The sequence below is a fragment of the Mesocricetus auratus genome, unplaced genomic scaffold (assembly GCF_017639785.1).
Source record: "Mesocricetus auratus isolate SY011 unplaced genomic scaffold, BCM_Maur_2.0 Super-Scaffold_2245, whole genome shotgun sequence".
NCBI classification, from domain to species: Eukaryota; Metazoa; Chordata; class Mammalia; order Rodentia; family Cricetidae; genus Mesocricetus; species Mesocricetus auratus.
In genome coordinates, this window is record NW_024429180.1 from 42016859 (window position 1) to 42024324 (window position 7466).

Consider the following 7466-nt stretch of genomic DNA (forward strand, 5'->3'; position numbering starts at 1 on the left):
ATCTCTCTTCAAACCTATGACTTTTTCTATTATGGTTATCTCTCATCCTGCTCTCCTCTATTTTCCTTCCACTCAACTTTCCTGCTCCCCCATGTCCTTTTCTCCCCTCTCTTTGTCCCAGCTTACTCACCCCCCCAACCCCCCACCCCACCCCACCTCAATGTTCCCAATACCCTCAGAAGATTCTGTCCTGTTTCCCTTCTCTGGGTTACTGTTGAGTGAAGCCTTTTCTTTGCCAGCCACTTTGGTTTTCCCCCACCAGTTGCCTGGGCTCTGCCACGTTGTAGTCTCCAAATAACACACAAGACACTGTTATTAATTATGAAGCTGTTGGCCTTGCTTGCTTCTTACTGGCTATCTCTGACTTAAGTATTTACTCCATAATTGTTAATCTAAGTATTTCTCTTCCCAGAGAAAGGGTCCGGACTTCCTATCCCTATGGCAGCTACATCGTGATTCTCTGTGTTTCTCCTTCCCAGAGTCCTCCTGGACTCCTAGTCCCACCAATCTTGCTTCCCTATTGGCCAACAGTGGTTTATTGATATATACACAGGACTTCCCCATCAGGTTGCCATGCATATCTCTCTTAGGATTCTCCCTGTTTCCCAGACTCTCTGGCAGTGGGATTGTAGGCTGACAATCCCCTGATTTATGTTTAAAATCCATATATGAGTGAGTACATACCATGCTTGTCTTTTTGTGCCTGGGTTACCTTGCTCAGGATGGTTTCTTCTAGTGCCATCCATTTGTCTACAAATTTCAAGATTCCATTGTCTTTTTCCACTAAGTAGTACTCCATTGTGTAAATGTACCACATTTTCTCTATCCACTCTTCAGCTGATGGGCATCTAGATTGCTTCCAGGTTCTGACTATTACAAATAATGCTGCTATGAACATAGTGGAACAGATGTCCTTGTTATACAAATGTGCATCTTTTGGGTATATGCCTAAGAGTGGAATTTCTGGGTCTTGATTCCCATTTTCCTGAGGAATCTCCATACTGATTTCCAAAGTGGCTGTACGAGTCAGCACTCCCACCAGCAGTGGAGGAATGTTCGCCTCTCTCCACATCCTCTCCAACTAAATTGTCATTGGTGTTTGTTTTATTTTAACCATTCTGACAGGAGTAAGAAGGTATCTCAGAGTTGTTTTGATTCGCATTTCCCTGATGGCTAAGGATGTTGAGCACTTAAGTGTCTCTCAGTCATTTTAGACTCCTCTATTGAGAATTCTCTATTTAGTTCTATAGCTCACTTTTTAATTGGATCCTTTGGTGTTTTGGAGACTTGCTTCTTGAGTTCTTTGTAATTTTGGAGATCAGCCCTCTGTCAGATGTGGAGTTAGTGAATATCTTTTCCCAATCTGTGGGATGCCCTTTTGTCTTGTTGACTATGTCCTTTGCCTTACAGAAGCTTCTCAGTTTCAGGAGGTCCCATTTATTAATTGTCGATCTCAGTGTCTGTGCTAATGGTGTTATGTTCAGGAAGCAGTCTCCTGTACCAGTTTTTTCAAGGTTACCCCCCCACTTTTGCTTCTAAAAGTTTCAGTGTGGCTGGATTTATGTTGAAGTCTTTGATCCATTTGGACGTAAGTTTTGTGCAAAGTAACAGACATGGATCTATCTGCACTCTTCTACATGCCAATATCCAGTTATGCCAGCATCATTTGTTGAAGATGCTGTCTTTTTTCCAATGTATAATTTTAGCTTCTTTGTCAAAAATCAAGTGTTCGTAGGTGTGTGGGTTAGTATCAGGGTTTTCAATTCAATTCCATTAGTCTACCTGTGTATTTTTGTGCCAATAACAAGGTGTTTTCAGGACTATGGCTTTATAATAGAGCCTGAAGTCAGGGATGGTGATGTTCTGGAAGTTCCTTTATTGTACAGTGTTGTTTTGGCTATCTTGGGTCTTTTGTTTTTCCATATAAAGTTAAGTATTGTTCCTTCAAGGTCTGTGAAGAATTGCTCTTGTATTTTGATGGAGATTGCATTGAATCTGTAGATTGCTGTTGGCAAGATTGCCATTTTTACATTGATCCTGCCTATCCAAGAGCATGGGAGATCTTCCAATTTTCTGGTATCTTCTTTAATTTATTTCTTTAATGACTCAAAGTTCTTACTGTATAGGTCTTTCACTTGTTTGGTTAGTGTTATCGCCCAATATTTTATGTTGATTGGGGCTATTGTAAAGGGTGATGTTTCTCTGATTTCTTTCTTATCGTCTGTATATAGTAGGGCTACTGATTTTTTTAGTTAACCTTGTATCCTGTCACTTTGCTGAAGATATTTATCAGCTGTAGGAGTTCCCTTGTAGAGTTTTTCAGGTCACTTATGTAAACTATCATGTCATCTGCAAATAGTGAAAGTTTGACTTCTTTCTTTCCAATTTGTATCCCATTGATCTCCTTTTCTTGTCTTATTGCTCTAGCTAGAACTTCAAGTACAATATTGAAAAGATATGGAGAGAGTGGACAGCCTTGTCTTGTTCCTGATTTTAGAGGAATTGCGTTGAGTTTCTCTCCATTTTGTTTGATGTTAGCTGTTGGTTTACTGTATATTGCTTTTATTATGTTCAAGTATGTTCCTGTTATCCCTGATCTCTCCAGGACCTCTATCATGAAGGGGTATTGGATTTTGTCAAAGGCTTGTCCTGCATCAAGTGAGATGATCATGGGGCTTTTCTTTTGCAGTTTGTTTATATGGTGGATTTTTTGGTTGGGAGATTTTTGATGTCTGCTTCTATTTCATTAAGGGTTATAGGTATGTTCAGATTGCTTATCTGCTCTTGATTTAATTTTGGTAAGTGACATCTATTTGTGTTGTTGTTGAATGCTAACTTTAAAGCATGGTGATCTGATAAGATACAGGGGATTATTACAAATTTTCTGTACATGCTGAGGTTTGCTATGCTGCCAAGTATGCAATCAATTTTAGAGAAGGTCCCATGTGGCGCTGAGAAGAAGGCATATTCTTTTGTGTTTGGGTGGAATGTTCTATAGATGTCTGTTAAACCCAATTAGGTCATAATTTCTGTTAGTTCATTTGTTTCTTTGTTAAGTTTATGTCCGGTGATCCTGTCTAGTGGTGAGACTGAGGTGTTGAAGTCTCCAACTATAACCGTGTGAGGTCTTATGTGTGATTTGTGCTTTAGTAATGTTTCTTTTATGAAAGTGGGCGCCCTTGTATTTGGGGCATAGATGTTCAGAACTGAGACTTCTTCCTAATGGATTTTTTCCTGTGATAAATATGAAATGACCTTCATCATCTCTTTTGATTGATTTTAGTTTGAAGTCTAATTTGTTCGATACTAGGATAGCTACACCAGCTTGTTTCTTAGATCCATTTTATTGGAAAAAATCTTATCCCAACCCTTTACTCTGAGGTATTGTCTTGTCTTTGAAGTTGAGGTGTGTTTCTTGTATGCAGCAGAAGGATGGATTCTGTCTTCATATCCATTCTGTTAGCCTGTGTCTTTTTATAGGTAAATTAATACCATTAATATTGAGGGAGATTAAGGACCATTGAGTGTTAATTCTTGTTTGTTTTTGATTTGTTGGTGGATTTACTCCCCTTTTTCTTTTGTCTTTTAGTAAAGTTGTATTACCTATTGTATATGTCTTTATGATCGTAGTTACCTTCCTTAGATTTAAGTTTTCCTTACAGTATTCTCTGTAGGGCTGGACTTGTGGATATGTATTGTTTAAATCTGGTTTTGGCCGGGCGGTGGTGGCGCATGCCTTTAATCCCAGCACTCGGGAGGCAGAGGCAGGTGGATCTCTGTGAGTTCGAGACCAAGCCTGGTCTACCTAGAGAGATCCAGGACAGGCTCCAAATCAATACAGAGAAACCCTGTCTCGAAAAAAACCCAAAATAAATAAATAAATGAATCTGGTTTTGTCGTGGAATATTTTGTTTTCTCTCTCTATTGAAAGCTTTGCTTGGTATAGTAGTCTCGGCTGGCATCTGTGGTCTCTTAGTGTTGGTAGAATATCTATCCAGGACCTTCTGGCCTTCAGAGTTTCCATGGATAAGTAAGGTGTGATTCTGATAGGTTTGCCTTTGTATGTTACTTGACCTTTTTCTTTTGGTGCTCTCAATATTCTTTCTTTATTCTGTGTGTTTGGTGTTTTTATTATTATGTAGCAAGGGAACTTACTTCCTTTTGTGGTCCACTCTAATTGGTGTTCTGTAGGCTTCTTGTACTTTCATTGGCATGTCTTTCTTTAGGTTGGGAAAGTTTTCTTCTATGATTTTGTTGAATATGTTTTCTGCACCTTTGATCTGGGTTTCTTCACTTTCTTCTATACCTTTTATTCTTAGATCTGGCCTTTTCACAGTGTCCCATATTTCCTGGATACTTTGTGTTAGGGATTTGTTGGACTTAAGATTTTCTTTGGTCAATGAATCTATTTCTCCTAGTGAATCCTCAATGCCTGATATTCTCAGTTCTAATTCCTGTATTTCTGTTGGTTATGCTTGCATCTGTAGTTCCTGATCGTTTACTCACCTTTTCTAGTTCCAACATTCCTTCAGACTGTGTGTGTGTGGTTTTTTTTTGTTTTTTTTTTTTGTTTTTTGTTTTTTGTTTTTGTCCCTATTCCAGCTTTCAAACATTGCACTGTTTGAATTGGTTCTTGTAATTTTTGGTTTGTCTTTTCTTCCATTTCTTAGGGTCTCTATCATCTTCATGAAGTTGTTTTTAAGGTCATTCTCTTCTGTTTCATCTGTGTTGTGATGTTCAGATCTTGCTGGTATAGAGTCCCTAGACTCTGGTAGTGTCATATTGGTTTTTCTGGTATTGAATTTGTTCTCATATTGTCGTCTTCCCATCCCTTCTTTCAGTGGGTACAGGTGGGGTCTCTTCCTTTTCCTTGTGAGTATGGGTCCAAGGTTCTCTTCCAGTGGGTGCAAGCAGGTCCAGTTCACTGACAGGTCTCACGGTAGGTGCAGATGGGTCTCAGACACGCCCACTCCCGGGGTGTGGGAGCTCTCCCCTCTGCACTCTGCCTTCTTCCCTCTGCCCTCTGCCCTGAGTGGGGGGAGAGGAGCATGCAGGCTCTCTCAGCAGGCTCCTGGTTGATCGGTCCTCCGGGGGTGAGCCGAGCTTGCTGTAGTTCCCAGTCTAGGAGAGTGACTAGGGCTTCTTATTGACTAGCTTTGTCTTAATTATTAACCCATAACTACTAATTATGTATTTCTACATGGTCTTATCTTACCAGAGAATGCCTGACTCTCGTCCTCTCTTCCCAGGCTCACATGAGACTCTTTCTGTCTACACTTCCCAGAATTCTCCTTGTTTCCTAGCCCTGCCTATCTCCCTGCCTGGCCAATCAATGTTTTATTCATCAACCAATAAGAGAAACATATAAAGAATAACATCTCCCATCACCCACCTCTTTAAGAGTGTGTGTGTTCTGTATGTGTGTTTCTATGTGTGTACATGCATATATTTACACATAGGCTCACACATGCATATGCAGTCAGGACAAGCTTGGACATCTCATTTTAGACAGTCTCATGTTTGCTAGCTGGCCCCTGAGCTTCTGGGGATTCCTCTGTCTCCTCACTTCTTGCTGGAGGAGTGCTGGAATTTCAGACTTGTACCTCATGTCTGGCTTTATGTGTGCTCTGAGATTTCAAACCCAAGTTCTCAGCCTTGTGTTTGTGTGACAAGTGTTTTATACACTGACGCATCTTTCTAGCCCCAGGGCCCACCACTTAAACACATTAGCACCTCCCAATAGCTGGCCATTAATATATAATGTATAATAACTAAGTCATTGATACATGGCCTCTAGGGCTAATTCAAAGTTATAGCAACAAGCAAATATTTGGGTCCACATTTCCAAATCTGGGTGTGTGTGTGTGTGTGTGTGTGTGTGTGTGTATGTGTGTATACACACAACAGTGGAGTTTCAGAGCCAGATACTATTAGAATTGGCATTTAGAAAGTGTGGGGACAACAGACCTTGGCCAGAGACCCACTTCCCCATCAGCCTGGGACCAGGCAGCTGTAAGACAATGTTTACTAAAAACATCTTTACTAAAAAAAAATACAGTGCCAGGGGTAATAAGTTCCTGAAAAGGGCTTGCCCATGGGAATGCCCTGACCTCGACCTTTCCAAAGACTAACCGCCTCTTCTGACCCACCCAACACAGTCTCTGGTGTCAGGGCAGAACCAGCCAGGGAGGTAAAACAGGGAGCAGAAGCCTTTCTGGAGGGAAGCCTTTCTTGGGAAGTTTTCTTGAGCCTTTTTGGGGCCTGACTAAAGTTTTCTTTACATCATTGACTGGTCTCTGTGTCATCAATCCCGACACCCTCCGCACATTCTCGGATACAGGCTGCGCAGTGGGTGGGGCAATTGGAGGTCCCACCGAGATCATGAAAGTGAGGTAAGTGGACAGGGTTAAGAAAGGATGGAGAATAGTTCCAGGAAGCTTGAATCATTACAGTATCAAGTAAAAAAGTTACTTAAAGGACAGGGGACTTCAGTCAAGTCTAAAACCCTAGAAGGCTTTCTAAAATCGATCGAACAGGCGAGTCCATGGTTCATTACTGGGTGAAGCTTAAATATCCCAGATTGTGAGGAGGTTCACCGTGATCTTCATCGACTTTTAAGAAAAGAGGGATCCGAGTCCTTGCCCCTACCACATTCTCCTTATGGAGATTAGTGAGGGGTGCACTTTTGACAGATAAGGTTCCTCACTGCCAGGTAGTTCAGGACACAAAAGAGGCTTTTTTAGAGTTACAAGAGACTGAGACTCAAGCCTCCTTGAGTTCAGGGGCAGAGAGTGAGGATGAATCATCTGAAGAGACCCTGCCCAAAACTAGAGGCTCTATTGTTAGTGAGGATGAGGAGTGTCACGTCTGCTGCGAGGCCTGTGTCCGAGAACGTGCGGAGGGTGTCGGGGATTGACAACACAGACACTCGTTCAACGATATAAAGAAAACTTTAAACAGGCTCCAAAAAGGTTCAAGAAAACCTCCTAAGAAAAGCTCCCACCAGAGAAGCTTCTGCTCTCTCCTCTCCCCTGGCTGGTTCTGCTCTGACACCAGAGGTGGATGTGTGTGGGTTTTTGAAGGTGCGGTTAGTCTTTGGACAAGGTCGAGGTCAGGGAGGTTTCCGTGGGAAGGCCTTTTTCAGGAACTTATTGTATCATTTTTAGTAAACATGTTTTTACTAAACATAGTCTACAGCTGCCTACTCCCAGGCAGAAGGGGAAGTGGGTCTCTGCTCAAGGTCTGGTGTTCCCACAGAGGAGGAGTCTCTTAGCAACAACAAAAAAGGGTAGAGATCTCGGGAAGCGACCCAAAAAGAAGGACTCCGGTCAGAATCGGTTATATCCTTCTCTGTCAGACTTAGAAAATGGAAGTAGCTCAGAATCAGACTCGCTAGAGTCTGAGAAGGAACGGTTACTTGCTGAAATTGCAGCCCTTAAAAAAGAACTAAAAAGCTGGGCGTTGGT